Genomic DNA, 20,395 nt, shown 5'->3' with positions numbered 1-20,395 from the left:
CAATTTTGACCAATTCTAAGCAGTTTTTCATGGAGAACTTCTGGGAGATGATGTAATCAGCTAACCTTGTTCTTTTAGGGGTTGGAACAACACTTTTAGGGACTTAGGAGCCCTTGGTTTATGGACATATATGATTGGGGTTGTAGTGCCCAAAAATGTATATAACAATTGCCCCCTAAAGCATGAGGTCGTTAATCTTTTGATGTCGGGTGAAATGCTTTATCATGAGGATCCGAAGTTTTTTCGAGCTGGAAGGTGACCTGTAATAAGATACAATACAATACATTATCTTCATAATATTTTCATGATCTAGCTGAGGCGGGCATTCCATGCTCAGCTTTATAAATTCATTTTCATGTACATAATACAGACGATCGTCTGTGTGCAGACTGATGATTCTGGTAGAGCCATCATCCCTTAGATTGGATGATTATCTATGCAGCAATGATGTACATTTGATGTCTTTATTTTCCTAAATATATATCGCAGCCTGGATGGATGAAACTAGATCCGGGGTCTTCAATCTCATTCGATCTTCACTCAAAGTACAAGTCGATCCATGTGAAAGATGTTCTGGAGTCAAACATGGAAAGACATCGCCTAATTACCAGCCAATGATGTAAGCTGTTAACAGGCGCGAGAGGAATCACCAATAATGATGATGACCCTCAAGGTACTACAGTACAATTCACGTGGTGTGAATAAGGGACTTAGTGTCGAACACCACGCAGAATCTTCCGGTCGAAGGCCATTGATGTAAACCTGTCGCCAAAAGTGAGAAACTTGCCATTGAGGCATGCAAGCTTCAAAGTACTGAAAGGGTTGTCCCTAAGTCGACTTCTTGGATAATGAGCTGATGTCGACAAGAAGTGACCCGCCGTAGGAGGGCCTTAATGAATCCCACATCTATGGCACGGAACGGAGTAAATGATTTTGGAGGTGAAAACAATCTGATCATACAGGGTTCAGGGTGGTGGTCATGAAAGAATGGAGCGTGAATGCATTGCAGTGGATGAGACATAGGTGAATTCTCTGAGCGACTTCTCTTGAACATACCGGCGACACTGACATGATGGATTGGTAGCGTTAACCCCAAATATGGACGGTGTGATGGACCAATGGTGATATGACCAGTGAACGGAACAACCCAACTCGACTCGGATGCGGAGTGAAAGTGTCATGTTCAAGAGCGACTTGCTACCAATAAAGTTTCTTCAAGTTTTCTTCCCAATTTTTCCCCAGTCATTGCTGACTAGTGCCTCTTTATTTTTTTCAAGCTTGAGGAGGATAACATATGCTTGTTCTATAATTTTCCCTTCGGGCAAACCCATCGCTATGTTTTAATGAGCCTAGCGATAGTGAAACTTGTTCTTGTTTGTATGGACAAGTTTGTCACTATTCGGTTTTAACAAGTTTAACGACAAAGATAACTTGGTCCTTTTCAATTTTAGAGAGTCTGAAAGGGACGTAAAGAAAACTCCAATAATCCTTTTTCATCTCATAATCCCTTAAGTCCAAAAAAATATAAAATAATATAAAAGGGATGAATTTTTGGTAATTTTAACGAGCTGAACAAAACAAGCGCTCGATCTTTTTGTGTAATAATCCCTCAGGTCCAAAAAGATTAAAATCTAGAGGAGGGATAGCACTTCCGGTCATTTTAACGAGTTGGAGAGGCTAATTGCTCGGCAATCTTTTCATATTTTACGAGTCAAATGAAAAGAGCTTAAAGGACACTCGTTTTTCAAGGAACGAGTAATAAATTCGGGTAGCAGTTGATTCCAGGTAAGGTTTGGAATTTTCCAATCACAACAGTGTCACAAGGATGGCTAACAGGATCACTCTTCGCAGCTGTTCCTCAAAAAGGGTAAACAATCAAATGGATGTGAATGATCGGCCAAAAAAAAATAGAGTGGAGGTGATGATGAGAACATGACCAAGGCTTCAAAGGCTGATGATAATGCATTCACGATGGTTATTTACCGAAAATTGGTTCATTTTTTAATGAATGAGCTTAAACTCTGGGGGAAACATTTGTTCATGGCTTATGTTTAATTTTTAACAAGCTTGAACTCCACATAAAAACTGCTCGATCCAGTCATATAATAAGGATGTATCATCTAAGATCCCATTTTTTATGGAGCTTCCACCTTACAAAGCTTTGCCCCGCATCCTTTCTTTATGCAAGTTAGGAAACGACCAATCCTACGAGTTTAAAGGGTTAGAGGACCTACAAATTTAAAAAATAAATGGTCGCTCTTCGCTTGCATGTCAAAAGGTTTGCATGTCCCCAAGTATAGTGAAGTAGAGTTTCCAGGTTACCCCTCAATTTTCAGACAAAACATTTGTTTTATCGGGAAAGGCCTACCTTTTCTAGGTTACCCTTCAATTTGCAAACAAAACATTTGTTCTATCGGGAAAGGCCTACCTTCTAACAGAGGTATCTTATTCCGGTCTAACCCCATTTTCCTAAATGGACGGGTGTATCAACCAATCATATATCCTTTGCGGAAACCTACTCTATGCCCAAGGTTTTCCTGCCAAAACAGACCAGGGTGCATGCCCCCTAGGTTTCAGTCATGTCCTCTCGAATCACTCACGCTCATTAGGTTGATGGACTGGGGATTGATGAGATATTCCTTGCGTGAAAAGACCATTCAGGGATGGTAGACTATTTGCTATGTGTGAGCCAGGGAATGAAAGCTGGTCTACGAGCTTGAACACTCTTCCTTCATGTGGAAAACACATTACTCTAAAGAGCGAGGAGACAATGGCTACCATGCAATAAATATAGTTGCATCCCAGGAGTAGATTATAATCTAGGGGTCCTTGGACTACCATTACGTTCATGTGAACAATTTTCCTTCTCAATGTTATCGGCACATTGGGAAGGATCCCTAACGGTCGACTGGTTCCTTTGTCAAAGCCTGTTAGATTTCTCATCTTAGGCAAAAGTGATGGCAAACCAAGCGCTTTCCAAGCAATTGAGGAAAGGATACTCACAGAAGCCCCTTCATCTATGATGGTACCGACCATGACCATTCTATATATTTGTGCAATGATTCGAAATGGTACACTAGCCGGTAAACGGGGTCTGCCTAGTAGATTCCAATCGGAGGAAACAACTAGGTTGCTTGGAGGTGGGACCGAATAGATGGCCGGATATGACTCTCACGAACTTCCTTCCTGTGGTAAAGGAACGGGTAGACTTCCCCCATGTTCATCGGAGTTTGTGCTTACGAAGAGAATTTGAACGATGTCGCTCTTGTTCTCTCCGGTGACTGTATCATCTGAAGATGGACCTTTTGAAGGCAAGACCGGGTCAACTGCCGCCTCGACCTTTTGACTTTCGTCTAGTGTGAATTTAGATGGTTTATATTCAATGATAGACACTTCGACTGATCACAATGGCGTGTCAGTCAGATTTTCAACTAGTGATGGACTTGGCAAGAGTTTCTTATATCCAGGAGGAAGCTGTAACGGTGAAACCAGATGGTCGTCCAAAACTCTTTAGCCTCGTCTAGGAAGGGACAACGGTGGACAGCGTGATCACCTTCACATAGTTTACAAGGGGGGGATTTACTTTTCCTTTTATGTCCCGACGCTTCGCTTTCACTAGTTGACGGTGTACTTTCAACATGATCATCAGAGGTTGCTGACACCGTATTGTGCAAATGAGGAGACCAGTCCCTTAAGATCCGAGGGATGCAAGGACAATCTCGATGATAGTGATCTCCTTTACAAATGACACATGGAGATTTAGGCTTTGACGGTGCAGTGTGTGGATTTTCACTAGATGATGCCTGGTTGCCCCTTTTCGCCTTTGGCTCCTTCTTCTTCTTCTCTTTCTTCTCCTTCCCCTTCTTCTCCTTCTTAGTTACTTGATTTTTGGCTTTACCAGCTTCATCAAGCGAAGAGGAAGGAGGAGAGGGAGAATCGGACGAAGTAGAAGGTTGGGGGGTAGCTTTGGTATCGTCTAGTTGCTTACTTGATTGCTCAGGAATCACGGTGTTCTGAACGATAGAGGTTGAGAAGAGCCATACGGGCAGGCCGATTGTCAATCCTGGAAGCGACAATGTGGCCATATGGGGTGCACCAACATCTCCCAAAGAGGAGAAAGGACTAGGATTTCCTCCAAGGGGAAATCCTTGGTTGGTGGACTCCATTTTTCTCAACCTAAGACCAATGTAGGAAAGGTGACGTTTATTCCGATTAAAATAAATTTTAGATGCTTTGACACAACTTGTTTTTTCAATTTTTAAGAGTCGAGAAAAAACAAAAGATGACTCTAGTCGCCTTCGATTTTTAATGAGCTTGAAGTGACAAGTGCTCAGATGGACCTTTTCCTTTAAGGAGTCTAAAAAGGAACGAAAGAGACTATTCTGGAAGTCTAGACTGAGGGATTACCAAACCAATCGCAAAACTGCAGAATACTTTTTATGGTACGGCAGTCAATATCCCCCAATGCTATGTTCAGTGCATTGCGATCGATAGGGCAGCAGACACGACTTCCTATGGATAAAGGATATAGCTTATTATGGTCTCCCAATATATACTCGATGGTACGTGGGAGCACAAGTTCGTACTGGCACTTGTCGTCTCAAAGTGGAGGAATCACCCAACCAGCAATGAAAACAACAGTTACCAGGCTTTACGACGCCGGAATACGTCTCTAGCCTAGACTTCTAAATGTTGTGCGTTAGGTTCCAAAGCGTTTTTAGATTCATTAAATTTATTTTACAGTTGATCTTGTTTAAGAAATTTTCCTTTCAGGTTCACCGCGTGATGTAGATATACAGTTCCTAAAATTCAATCTAAGATGATAAACAATCGTTTAATCTTCTTTTTGCAATGAAAATCCTAGCTACTAAAGAAAGAGAGATGATATTCTTTCAACATAGAGCAGAGAGCACACACTATATGCACTGTCCTAAATCGAACCAACAAACAGTCTAAATGCAAATGCACATGCATGTATTTGTTTTCAGCCTTCTTAATGTGTGAATGATAAAAAGAAAGCTAAGCGCAAATCTGAATTATTTTTCAAAGCGACATTACTAACAAGCTTCTTTTCAATACAAAATGAAGACAATGACGACACTTTGCGATTTGGAATTGAAAACTTGCTTTCGACACTTGAAAAACTACTAATTCAAATCAAATACAAGAGTAAAAGTGTAATCGACTATCAAGAACAATCGGATTCTCTTCTATGACTGAAAACAATACTTGCGACACTTCCAAATCAAGAAACGATAGTTCAATTACGCTACTTCTTTGTAAAAGAGAACTGAAAATGGCTCACAATACATAAAAACATTTACAGTTCTTTGCACGAAGGAGGCGGAATAATGGCAAGGAAGGGGGTTTCCACAGAGGTATACTGACTACAGACAACAAAACTCCTGAATAGAGCTTAAAAGAGTGAAGAAAAACCAAAGTCTGGAGGCAAAATTAGCCTTCTCTGATCATCGCACCTGTTACACAGAGATTCCAGTATGCATCCCACCTACAGCACACAAGAAGTGTGATGCATACTGATATCCTTGAAGAGAGGGTGCGATGGTACAGTGCGAGACTTTTGATCCATTTCTTGATCACAATTTGCAGCACAGTTCAGGGATTTAGGCCGAGCAAGTGATAATCAGTAAATAAATCACAGGGGTAGATCTAAGGAGGTTACTAGAGCCACCACAAGGACAATTAGGATGTTTACAAATCAGTTGTTCAGTTTATAAACAAAACCCGGAGATAGACTGAAGCAGCATTGATCTACTTTGCACTTGCATAAAAAATACAGTTCAAAGGCTAGCTGGCTTGACTTCAGGCTCCGTCTGTAAGTTTATAAAACAAACAAGTATAGAAAAGCAAACAAGCTATTCGCTCCCTAGCGGAGTCGCCATTTTGTTATCAGGAAATCTAGTGTATATACAGATCTGCTAGTCCCGCTAAGATGGGTAGCTATCTTAGAAACAAAAAAACTAAAACTACTTTCGTTTTCCTTTATGAGAAGTAGATAAGAGGGGAACAAAGGAGACCAACCTCTGTCTTGCGCTTGGTTCCTTGCTTGATTCCTCTCCCTTCTGATAGATTTTTGCCACTCGCTTCCTCGTCTACCCAGCTTCAAAGAGTACCTGTGGAATCAAAGCAGCGTAACACTATCTAAGAACAGAGATCTACTATCACAAACAATATAGTACCAGATATATATTGACCACACAAATGCATATATCATCAATCATACAAGAATGTGGAGGAAAAATTGAATAGATTTATTAATATCAAGAATAGCAAAGAGGATTACAACCCATTGTTCTGACCCAGCGTCATCCTCTCAGCAAGAAAGCCCTTCTTCACCTCATGAAAAGCTTAGATCACCCAACACTATGATGTTACACCAAGAAACCATCAGCACTTCCTTACAAGATACAAAATTCCAGCCCCTGGATCTCTAGGATGAGGGATCCTGTTAGGCCCCTATACTACTAATGTAACCCCTTATTGTTATTAGTACAACCCACTTATTATATTGATGTACCCATGTAGTGCCCATATTGTTACTATTGTGCCCCATAGAAGCCCACTATTGTTATTATTGTGCCCTTACATTATTATTGTTATGTCGGCTCTGATTATGTTATGACCCCTTAGACTCCTATATATAGAAAGGAGGTCTTTTCATTTGTATCATCCAAGAATTGTTCATTTATGTAATGTAAAGGAGGTTGCCCCCTCGAAGAGGCTGAATTCTAAGGCGTTGACCTATCTTTTCTATCTTTTCTTGAGTTGGTTTCATAACATTTGGTATCAGAGCTTTGGATTCTAGGGTTTCACTGCTCCAAACAGGTCATCATGGCATTTTCGCTATAACTTTTTTCTGCGATGTTTCAGAAGTTGAAAAAAAAACCCATTTGAGAAGAAATCGCGCTGAACCTCGGGTCTGAATTTCAGAGATTTTCCAACTATATTTGCGGAGATATGATCTGAGGAAGTTGGTCTTTTTGCATACTCCTGAATTACATTCCAAACAGGTGACCTGGGGAAAATCATCATAACTTTCTCTCTGGGGATCGGATTGAAATTTTGTAAGAAGGTACAAAAAGAGGACAGACTGTAGTTTCTTGTATGCATTTTTCAGATCCAAAGGTCGAAACAGTGACTCGTGGCATGTCGTACAAGTTCGCTCTACTGAACTAGTATATAATCAAGTCACTATGGGAGATTTCGCATAACTCTTCCTTGGGGAATCCAATTTGGATCAGACTGGTGGCATTGGAAAGAGGACACAAAGGGCTACTACAGGTTGCAATTTCAGAACTTAAAGATCCAAAAGTATAGAGTTACAGTCGTTTCAAGATCGAGCTCCTAAAATCAAGAAAAAGCAAGATGAGTAAGTTTGATGGCAAGGATCCGGTAAATTGGATACGCCAGATGGAGCAATATTTTGATCTACATGGTGTACCAATGTTACAAAAGGTATGTATTGCATCTTCATATTTAGAACCGGAACAATTTTTATGGTATGAAGGGCTTTTTTCTCGTAAACAACTTGTTACATGGTCAATTTTCACGGAGGAAATGATAGCACATTATGATGATACAAAGAGCAACACCTTCTTTAGAGAAACACCACAACAATTGGAAAGAGTAAAAGGGCTTTGTGACATACTAGAAAGCAAAATTATGGAAACCAAGAAGCATACCCCTCACAACTATAAAGATGGAAGTGTTGTTTCTCCTAGCCTTCCACAACCTATAAGGGTTACACCACAACAATTGGAAGAAAAAAGAGAAAAAGGGCTTTGTTACAATTGTGATAGCAAATGCACTAAAGGTCATAAGTGTGCTGAGAAGAAATTATTTTACATAGAATATGAAGAGGAGGAAGAAAAGTATCAAGAAACATCAAAAGAAGAGGATATACACCAGGACCCCACCCCAGAGAAAGAAGAAATGAATCAAACCATATCTTGTAAAGCATTGGCAAGAATTACCACTCCTCAAACTCTCAAGATAGAAGAACATATCAAGAAGAAAAAAGTGCAAGAAGTGAAAGATCGCATTGAGAAAGAAGAAATGAATCCAACCATATCTTGTAATTCATTGTTTGGAATTACCCCTCCTCAAACTATCAAGATAGAAGGGCATATCAAGAAGAAAAATGTTCAAGAAGTGAAAGATCATATCGAGCATCAAGAAATGAATCCAACCATATCTTTTAAAGGATTGGAAGAAATTACCACTTCTCAAACTCTAGAGATAGAAGGACATATCAAGAAGAAAAAGGTTCAAGCAGTGAAAGATCACATTGAGCATCAACAACAAGTTCTCCAACTTTTAAAGGATAACGCCACTTTGGTGCAAAATCAAACAAAACAATAGGTAGATCAACATCGTAGTGAAAAATGTTTTGATGTAGGTGATTGGTATTTTTACTGCTACATCTCAAGCAAGCTATTTATGAGAAGGAAATGTTGGCAATACTACACGCACTTAAAAAATGGTGACTTTACCAAATGTGAAGACTCTTCAAGGATGAGGATGTGGAAGCATTGTTTTGTGCTATTTCTATTATCCAACCAGATTGGATAAACGAAACAAGGGATGAATGGAAGAAGGACAAAGAAGTATGTCCACTTATTCAAAAGTTGCAAAATATCCTAATTCAAACAATATTGCCAGAAATTGAAGAGGAAGGAAAAATCATATTGGAACCTGGAACAGTCACAAAAACAAGAACCCGACAGCTACGAAATCAATCAATTTCAGAGTATCTCATCAAGTGGAAGAACTTACCCGCTGAATATTCCACATGGGAGGACAAGAATTTTATACAGAAGCATCAAGAACTACTCAAGCGTTGAGGACAACACTTTTTGAAGGAGAGGGGCATGTTAGGCCCCTATACTACCAGTGTAACCCCTTATTGTTATTAGTACAACCCACTTATTATATTGATGTACCCATGTAGTGCCCATATTGTTACTATTGTGCCCCATAGAAGCCCACTATTGTTATTATTGTGCCCTTACATTATTATTGTTATGTCGGCTCTGATTATGTTATGACCCCTTAGACTCCTATATATAGAAAGGAGGTCTTTTCATTTGTATCATCCAACAATTGTTCATTTATGTAATGTAAAGGAGGTTGCCCCCTCGAAGAGGCTGAATTCTAAGGCGTTGACCTATCTTTTCTTGAGCTGGTTTCATAACAGATCCATATATAGATGATTGCAGGGAGGTGAGTCAGCTTCTAAGATTTGATTAGTGTCCTCTCTCTGATAGTTCTTGATTCCACTTGGAGATTGATGATCTCTTACTCATCCCTGGGCGAATTCAGAGAGACAAGTGTCACAGGAGAAGTTTTTGGAAGATTCCATGATCATCCACCTCGCAAATTGACTCTGCCATTTGTCCACTCTTGCCCATTGCACCCCATAGAAGGGCTTTTCAGTATGCATCGCACCTCCCGTGTGCATTAGGTGGGATGCATCGCACTTTGACCATGCAGCAGGTGAGATGGTCCAATTTTGACTAGTTCTGAGCAGTTTTTCATGGAGAACTTCTGGGAGATGATGTAATCAGCTGACCTTGTTCTTTTAGGGGTTGGAACAACACTTTTAGGGACTTAGGAGCCCTTGGTTTATGGACATATATGATTGGGGTTGCAGTGCCCAAAAATGTCTATAACACTCATATACAATTATGTTGTCAAGTCCACTGCTTCTCCTTTTCAACTTTGTGTCTCTTCAGTTGCCGCTCATCAATCTTCTTATGTAGACTTCTTCACTTCAATAGTCAATCACATTTCCATTCAATAATGTATATTTTATAAGAAAAGGTTCTTGACTGTTTGTATTCTTTGCATGAATATGAAAGAGACATTGTCTCTTGGTCTTCTAAATTTTTTCACAACCTTGTCTCTTCAATTTCAGTTCTAGAAAAAAAAAATGTAATATAAAATAGCACCGAAATAAAACGTCTCAACCATAAATGATTACAAGAGACAGATCATATTTGTATTATCTTGTATTATACATTTTTTTCAATGAAAGAATATATTTTTCAACTTGTGTCTCAATATTTTGCATTTCATTTGATCATATTCAACCTTGAAATTTCTTTTCATAGCCTTTGCACTTCACATCACATTCAACCTTTATCATTCAAGCATAAATTATCACCAATTTAACATTCAACTCACCAATTCAACATTCAACATTCAACATGAATTATCACCAATGTGGTTAATGACATTAATGCCAATATTACCAACACGGAGGTCTCGAGATTGAATCTTGTCTCATTTGTCGATTTTTTAACTATATTTTTGAACACCCATAAAAGGCCACGTGTCGCCTTGGGTTGGTCCATATGTCACCAATCTAAAGTGGACATTTGTCAACATTTCGTTGGTTGTTGGGTCCCTATAATACTAGTGATTACCCATTACTATTGTAGTTGTACCCCTTATTAATATTGTTGTGCCCCTATTATCCCCATATTGTTATTACTGTGCCCCATAGAATCCCTCTATTGTTATTTTTGTGGCTTTATATTATTATTGTTAGGTCGGCTGGGTTATATTGTGACTCCTTAGACTCCTATATATAGAAAGGAGGTTTTGTCATTTGAATCATCCAAGAATTGTTCATTTATATAATGTAAAGGAGGTTGCCCCGTCGAAGAGGCTGAATTCTAAGGCGTTGATCTATCTTTTCTATCTTTTTCTTGAGCTGGTTCCATAACATTTGGTATCAGAGCTTTGGATTCTAGGGTTTCGCTGCTCCAAACAGGTCCTCGTGGCATTTTCGCTATAACTTTTTTTCTGTGACGTTTCAGAAGTTGAAAAAAAACCCATTTGAGAAGAAATCGCGCTGAACCTTGGGTCCGAATTTTAGAGCTGTTCGCATTATATTTGCGGAGATATGATCTGAGGAAGTTGGTCTTTTGCAGACTCTTGAATTACATTCCAAACAGGTGACCTGGGGAAAAGCGTCATAACTTTCTCTCTGGGGATCGAATTGAAATTTCGTAAGTGGATGAATTGCATGGATCAATTTACTTCACCAAGGTGGATCTTCGTTCAGGATATCATAAAATCAGAATGAAGATTGAAGACATTCCGAAAACAACATTTAGAACTCATGAGGGTCATTATGAATTTTTGGTCATGCCTTTTGGCCTTACCAATGCACCTTCAACATTTCAAGGTTTGATGAATTCAATTTTCAAACCATTCCTTAGAAAATTTGTGTTAGTATTTTTTGATGATATACTAATCTACAACAAGTCTTGGAAGGATCATGTTGAACATGTTGACAGGGTGCTACAACTATTGGAGGAGAAACAATTATATGCAAAAAGATCCAAATGTTTCTTTGGAGTACAAGAGGTGGAATATCTGGGTCACATTGTATCTCATGAAGGAGTTAAGGTAGACCCTAGCAAAATTAAAGCCATTAAGGAATGGAAAATTCCCACATCCATAAAGCATCTGCGAGGATTTCTCGGGTTGACAGGGTATTATCGCAAGTTTGTTAAGAATTATGGGAGAATAGCAGCACCTCTAACAACATTATTGAAGAAAGATGCATTTTCATGGACTCCAGAAGCAACAAAGGCATTCGAACATCTTAAAGAGGCAATGTGCCAAGCACTGGTCTTAGCTACACTGGACTTCACAAAAACCTTGATTGTGGAATGTGATGCTTCAGGAAATGGAATTGGTGCTGTTTTAATGCAAGATGAAAGACCCATTGCTTTTGAAAGTCGTCCAGTCAAGGGAAAGTTTTTACACAAAGCTATTTATGAGAAGGAAATGTTGGCAATACTCCATGCACTTAAGAAATGGTGACCCTACCTAATGGGAAGACACTTCAAGGTAAAAACGGATCATGATAGCCTTAAATACTTTTTAGAACAAAGATTATCCTTTGAAGAGCAACAAAAGTGGGTCACAAAGATGTTGGGTTATGACTTTGAAATCATCTACAAAAAAGGGAAGCAAAATGTGGTGGCAGATGCACTCTCAAGAAAGGATGAGGATGTGGAAGCATTGTTGTGCGCCATTTCTATTATCCAACCAGATTGGATAAACAAAGTAAGGGAGGAATGGAAGAATGATGAAGAAGTGTGGGCACTTATTCGAAAGTTACAACAAGATTCCAGTATGTCTAATACATTTAGCTGGCAAAATGATTCGTTATGGTACAAAGATCGCTTACCTCTGTAAGAATTCCCAGCTAAAACAAAAGATTCTTATGGAATTACACACTTCTCCCTTAGGAGGGCACTCAGGATTTTTAAAAACTTACCACAGGGTTAAGAAGGAATTTTTTTGGGATGGCCTTAAATCAGATATTCAAAAGTTTGTGGCAGAATGTTTGGTTTGCCAACAAAATAAAGTTGAAACAATTAAGACACTGGGTCTATTACAACCTTTATCCATTCCAAGCCAACGTTGGGAGGAGGTTTCAATGGATTTTATCATAGGTTTACCCAAGTTTGAGGGAAAGAATGTCATCATGGTGGTAGTTGACAGACTTACCAAGTATGCACACTTTTGTGCATTATCACATCCATTTAAAGCCAGTACAGTTTCTACTGCATTTATGGAAACAATTCAAAAGCTACATGGAAACCCAAAGATTATTGTAAGTGACAGAGATCCCATTTTCACTGGAAATTTTTGGACAGAATTATTTTCTTGTCTTGGTACTCAGTTAGCTCATAACTCATCTTATCATCCTCAATCTGATGGGAAAACTGAGATAGTAAACAAATGTTTGGAAGGATATCTTCATTGCTTTGTATCTGATAAACAGACACAATGGGTCAAATGGTTGCCTCTGGCTGAATGGTGGTATAATACTTCCTTCCATACAGCAACAAAAATGACCCCATTTATGGCACTTTATGGGTATCAGCCACCATCCATCACATCATATTTAAGAGAAAATTCTAAGGTTTAAGCAGTGGAACATCACATTGAACATCAACAACAAGTCCTCCAACTCTTAAAGGATAACCTCGTGTTGGCATAGAATATAATGAAACAACAAGCATATCAACATCGTAGCGAAAGAAGTTTTGATGTAGGTGATTGGGTATTCCTACGGCTACAACCATATAAGCAAATGTCCCTCAAGCAAGCTAAGAAGGATAATAAATTATCACCAAAGTATTATGGTCCATACAAGGTGTTGCAAAAGATTTGTACTATGGCATACAAATTGGAGCTTCCTGCAGCTTCTCGATTGCACCCAGTTTTCCATGTTTCATGTTTAAAGAAGGTTATAGGCGACAAGCTCCCAGTTCAAACAATATTGCCAGAACTTGACGAGGAAGGAAAAATTATATTGGAATCGGAAGCAGTCACAGAAACAAGAACTCAATAGCTACGAAATCGATCAATTTCGGAGTATCTTATCAAGTGGAAGAACTTATCTGCTGAAGATTCCACATGGGAGGATGAGAATTTTATACAGAAACATCCAGAACTTCTCAAGCATTGAGGACAACACTTTCTTTAAGGAGAGGGGCATGTTGGGTCCCTATAATACTAGTGATTACCCCATTACTATTGTAGTTGTACCCCTTATTAATATTGTTGTGCCCCTATTATCCCCATATTGTTATCACTGTGCCCCATAGAATCCCTCTATTGTTATTTTTGTGGCTTTATATTATTATTGTTACGTCGGTTGGGTTATATTGTGACTCCTTAGACTCCTATATATAGCAAGGAGGTTTTGTCATTTGAATCATCCAAGAATTGTTCATTTGTGTAATGTAAAGGAGGTTGCCCCCTCGAAGAGGCTGAATTCTAAGGCGTTGATCTATCTTTTCTATCTTTTTCTTGAGCTGGTTCCATAACATTGGTCCACCTGCTCCAATAAAAAGTTATCAATTTTTGCCATCAGGATGCGCCATGTCTTAACCCAGAACCTTGACCGTTGACTGCTGGAACCATGAGTTGACCATTGAAATTGACTAGTTTGACTTTGACTTTTTTGTAATAGAACTTTGATTTTAAATAACTTCTGCAAATGAAGTCGGGTTGTGCCCGTTCAAGTTGCGTTGGATTCAATTTTTTGAGATCTACGCGATGGTATGGGTTTCGGTCGAATACAATAACTTTGAATTTTTGGCCTTTTTTTGGATCTCATTTCGATCAAATGGGTGGTTTGTGTTGACTCCCATTTTCAACCACCTATGGAGATCATTGCCTAATCCTTGTTAAGATGTTTACTGTTTCTACTCAAACTAGAAAATGCAATCATTGTGTTTAAGCTCATTGATTTGACAAACATAAAGGAATGCAAACTCAATCTAAAATAAGCATGTCAAATTAGAAATAAACATGAATAATCAATTGTGTAAAAATTTTGATGCAACCATGCATGAATAATTAATTGCATAAATAGATAAAATCACAGAACCAAAAAATTAATCACAAAAATAAATAAAATAAAATTTAAGTGATTAAATAACTAATGAATTAAATTACACAACTAAAGATTAAAGACAATTAAATTACACCATTAAATATTAAAGAAAGCTAAATTACACAACACTTTGTTTTATTGGAGTGAACCTTATCTCCATAGAAGAAAGCATTAATATTGTACTATATCAACACTCATTACATCTATAATAAATTTTCATTTTAAATTAAGTAAACTAATTGAAATAAATCAATCTACTATAAACATGTAAAAGAATTGAATTAAATTAATGAAATAAATAAATTACATGTTGTTATGGAACTCCAATTAAAAATAAAAGTTCGATAATTATAAATTATTCCATATCACTTAGACATATACTTTAAGAGTCCTCTCTCATTAGAGATAGTGCTATATTTTATACATATGGTAATGAGAAACGACAAATATCTAAATAAACTCATTTATGAATTTAATAAATCTATAATGGTTAGAATAATTTCCTAAATAACAAATGTTTTTCATGATCCTGGCTAACAATTAGCGATTAATAAAAACTTCCAAAACCTTTTGCTAACAATTAGCAAGTAATAAAAAGTACTACATAGTAGTGATTAGTTAATATATAGCTGAAGTAAAAAAACAATAAATAACTAAAAAGATAGAATGTGGGAGATAATATTTTGTATATATATTTGTAATTTTTTTATTATTTATACATTTATTTTTAAAATAATAAAAATAATTAAAAATTTAATTTCTATAATTAATTATAACTCAAATTTAATTAAATAATTTTTATATAATTATATTTTTAAATTAACAAATTTTTTATATATGATTAAAGCATATTTTAAATGCTAAGATAAAATGTCTATTAAGTAATTTTCTAATCTAAAAATAATATTTTTTTGATATTTATTTTAGAAATGTCAAAAATATATTTTTTACATTTAATTTTTTTAATAAAATTAATATTTATAATTAGAAAATGCATTTTTAAAAATACATTATTAATATAGCTATTTTTAAAATAATTAAAAATTATAAAAATAAATTTTCAATTTCTATAATAAATTTAATTAAATATTTTTTTATATAATTATATTTTTAAATTAATAAATCTTTTATGTATGACTAAAGCACAAATATGCATTGGTAAGTGTGTAAATGGGAGAGTAAAAATGAACTCATGGATTTGGGAGGTCAGACCTAGATAAGGAAAATCTAATGATAGTAGCAAAAAATTGGTTAGCAATCGTAAATGGCACTCTTATTTTAACATGCCTGGAGGAAGGTGGAAAAGAAGAAAAGAAGGGGTAACTAAGTATTTTTACTTGGCCCCAATGGCGATTTTCTTCATTGTTCTAGGTTGTTGCTTTATGTCATTGAAAGAAGGTGGAAAAGAAGAAAAGAAGGGGTAACTAAGTATTTTTACTTGGTCACAATGGTGGTTTTCTTCATTGTTCTAGGTTGTTGCTTTATGCCACTTACATATTTTGTAAAAGATATTTGAAAAACACTTTCCATTGTAAGATTTGAAATCCAAATATTTTGTAAAAAAGTTTCAAAATATACTCTAGTAAATTATAAACCTCATGGTTTTGAGAAAATGTAACAAACCAAAAATAAGTTAATGAAAAACCGATTTATAAAATATATGTTGTGTATTAATTTTCCATTATTCTAATTTTTATCTCTTTAGAATTTTATTTAAAAAATTAAAATAATACTAGTTTGGAAGCTACTATGGTTTTAATATTATTATGGTAAAATACTAATCCAGAGTAATGCAAACAAACTAATTCATTTATGTGGGAGACAGTGCCAATCATACATTTTCAAATATGTAAAACATTATGGTAGAAAGCTAATCAAGAGTAATGCAAACAACTAACATTATGGTAGAAAGCTAATCAAGAGTAATGCAAACAAACTAATTCATTTATGTGGGAGACATTGCACAATCATGCATTTTCAAATATGTAAAAAATTATGGTAGAAAGCTAGTCAACAATCATGCACAAAAACTAATTCACTTATGTGTTAGACATTGCACAAACATGCATTTTCAAATATGTAAGACTTTCAATACAAAATAAAAAATTAAGATAATACCAATTTCAAGTTTGTGTTGTTTCAGTGTTATTATGGTAAAAATCTAATATGTAAAAGAAGTAACATCAATTTGAAGTTTGTGTTGTTTAAGTATTAACATGGTAAAAGGCTAATATCTAAAAAATTAGATATTTTGCAACTCTAAAAATTTGAAAAAACATGTTTAATTTTTTTGTATATTGTTAGCCTTACAATAAGAAATAAAAAAATTAGGATATACCAATTTTGAAGTAAAACTTCTATGTATCGCTAGACTTACACTACAAAATAAAAAATCAAGGTAATACCAATATTGAAATTTGTATTTTTTTCAATATTATTATTGTAAAAATCTAATCAATGTTCATGAACAAAAACTAACAACATGTTTAAAACTTGTGTATCGTTAAACTTAAATACAAAATGCTCCTTTTAGCTCTTTCGCATTTTGTAAAAAAATATTTTAAAATAACTTTAGATTAAAAAAAAACTGAAATATTATTATTGTAAAAATCTAATCAATGTTCATGAACAAAAACTAACATGTTCAAAACTTCTATATAGTTGAACTTACATACAAAATGCTCCTCTTAGCTTTTTCGCATTTTGTAAAAAAATATTTTAAAATAACTTTAAATTTTAAAATTTAAAAGACAAAACTGAACACTTACTTAGTAAAACAATTTATAAACCCTTTTATAAAAAGTGTGTTAAAAACTATTATTTACATCAAAACTTGTTAACTACCTCAGAAAGAGATTAAAAAAATACATTTAGCTACAAAACAACTTTGTTTCTCTCACCATACCACCAATCAAATATCTAGTTTTCACGATTTTTAAATACATGCTTTGATTAAATTATTCCATGTTTACTATGAATTTGAAAATAAAACTCATCACCATATAAAATGAATTACTATTAACTAAAAACAATGACAAACAAGAAGAGAATTTCTCATCCAAATCATCTAAGAACCGCTTAAATACTTCATTTATTCCATCCAAAACTATTTTTAAAACAAAGTTACTCCCCATCCATTATTTAAATGATATCTTTTATGAATAATAACTAGTGAATTTCTACAATACTTTTACAAAAATTTCACCTATTAATGGGATTTGGGCAACACAATAGTGGTTGGGCACAAGTGCCTTTGTCATTGCATGGGATATTACTGCACTTGGGGGATAGTCATCAGTGTGAAAAGTTTTAGCCATTGTTAGAGTCCAAGGATCTGCAAATAATAAGAAAATAATGATTAATTGAAATCTAAAAATTTAACAATAATCAAAAGATTGTCAACTTCAACTTCACAACTTTACCATTTTCCAAATCTATAATATTTGAGTGTCCATAATAATGGTAAGAGGTCTTTAAGATTTGAAGTACAATGAAGAATGAGATGTGTATATATAAGACAATGGAGAAAATTACACTCAAATTTTGTTTAAATTTTATTAATTTCTTATTTTTAGAATTGTTTTTTACTAATTTAATTATATTCATTGAAATGGAAGTTTTATTGTATAGTTGTTGCTTTGAAAATTATAGAAAAGTGAAGGGAAAAAAATAAAGTCAAATTAAAAATTAACAAGAAACAAAAAGAACTATGATTAATGGAATTGATACTGAAAATATTTAAGAAAAATGCCAAAAAAGACAAAAAAACTAAAAAAAATTATTGCAAAATGTTTTTTAAAATATTTTTTCCTTTTGAAATTTTGTTATAAAATATAGAGAAAAAACTATAATTTAGGCAAATCAAAATAATAGAAAAAAAAGAGAGAAAGAAATCTAAATAAAAAAAAAATTAAATAAAAAGAAAATAAAAGTAAAAACAAAAAACAAAATAAATTAGTGAAAAATTCATTTTAAATTGAAAATATTGTGAAAAGATAATAATTCATGAAAATAGAAATAATAAAAAAAATAAAAAATAAAAAAGTTAAATAAAAATGAAATAAAACTCAAAACAAAAAATTAGTAACTAATAGAAATGGAAGTTACTAAACAACCCATAATAAGACTTATACCAATCACCTTACAAATAAATAAATTTAAATAATAACAAAAAATGAATTCCTAATATAAACTATTAATCTATAGATAAGTGCGGAGACAAACTAATACCATACATATAATAAATCCAAGAATTTGCTTTACAATTCTAAGATTATTGGTCAACAACTCAAACTAGATTTTTGTCTTGGAATTGCAAAGCTATCTCCATCTTTTATTTGCTTGGATTATTATTATTACATGGATCCATAATTGTCAAGTAGAGTAGTGAAAAATATGAACAATATGGCTCATGGTTGCAATGGTTCATATGAACAATATGGCTCATGGTTGCAATGGTTCAAGGTTCCAATGGCTCATAGTTTCAATGAGAGTCGTCTTTAAGTGCGATTTTTGGAGTTTACTAACAATTTGTGGTGAAATATTGATTTGTGTTGTTTAAATTAGTTTTTTTTACTGGATTCAACACCCTTGAAAATCATGGGGCACTTTGATTGTGTAGAGCTCACCCATCAAACTTGTGATTTCTTGTGATTTCAATGAATTAGATTGGAAAACAAACCGGATTTTTTTTTAAAAAGTCGCACTTAAAGACAACTCAGCATCAATGGCTCAAGATCCTAGTGTTGTAGCTTCTGCTTGGGTGTTGCAGCTTCCGTGAGGTAGTAACTATGCAAAAATGACTATGTTGTAGTGATAGTGTAACAACAACTGTGTTGCAACAATGGTGTTGTATCGATGGTGTCACAATAATTGTGTAACAACTACTGTTTTGCAACAATGGTGCTACAAAAATTGTGTAACAACAACTCTGTTGCAGCAACAATTGTATCGTAACAACAACTGTGTTGTAACAACTGCATAGAGTGTTGCAAAAACTGCTAATAAGTATGGCAATAATTAAAACCAAAATATCCCTTAGAACATCACAACCTAAACAACAATCTGTGTAGAGGCTGACTTGGAATTACCGCATGCTCTGAACTAAACATTTAGATTGCAACCGCATGGATGTAGGCTCATGCATGCGGTTGGAGGCTTTGCACTGCATTGAATGCTTGCTGTGGAAACGATTAGGGACAAAGGTAACAAAAAAAACTGTCCAACTCAGGTGGTTAATAGCCTCTGAGTGAACTATAGCCCTATAGGATGTTATGAGATGTCAAATATGGGAGGGGTGGTTACATACCCCGGACTCGCAAACGATTCACACGATGAACACCCACATTGGAAGAGAATTGAGCAGAATGTCGTCGAGAAAAAGCAAAATGCGCTCAGGAGCCTGAAACTAGCTCCGAAGAAGCCATCATCTCGAACAACCACCTTACAAGAACCCAAATTGCTTCTGATGGTCACTGTTACTCTCACCCATCCCCTGGTAAATTGAACCAAGGAAATGCTTCCATGCAGCCAAATCTTCCCCATAAATGCGTTGAAAGAGTTCAGAGGTAACTGTAATTCTTCGCCACACCAAGTTTCCCTCGCCCAAGCCTCTGCGCAGAAGGTGTGGCTTTTTCCAATTCGCAAAGTGTGCATACTGATGTTTTTGCGAGAAGGCACATCTGCCTCACAAGAAGAATGTCCTGCCACCATCAATCTCTTTTTTTTTTTGTTATTCATTAATAAAAAATTGCATTTACATCATCATCAATCTTGTCATGCGTTATCGTTGATTTTGTCATCATAAAAACCCTCGAGGATAATCTGAGTAATTCGCTGTTAGCCGTATCAATTTACATTTCACTGTTTGGCGCGGAATTATCAATCCAATGTAGACGGTTCCCAAATTAATGGAGACCAAGGACTCCCATACTTTAAGTTTTG

The sequence above is a fragment of the Pinus tabuliformis genome, chromosome 4_1 (genome assembly GCF_031772625.1).
Source record: "Pinus tabuliformis cultivar Carrire ecotype Pingquan chromosome 4_1, CPIR1, whole genome shotgun sequence".
NCBI lineage: Eukaryota > Viridiplantae > Streptophyta > Pinopsida > Pinales > Pinaceae > Pinus > Pinus tabuliformis.
The sequence above is the reverse complement of the archived record's forward strand: the minus strand, read 5'-3'. Positions refer to the sequence as shown.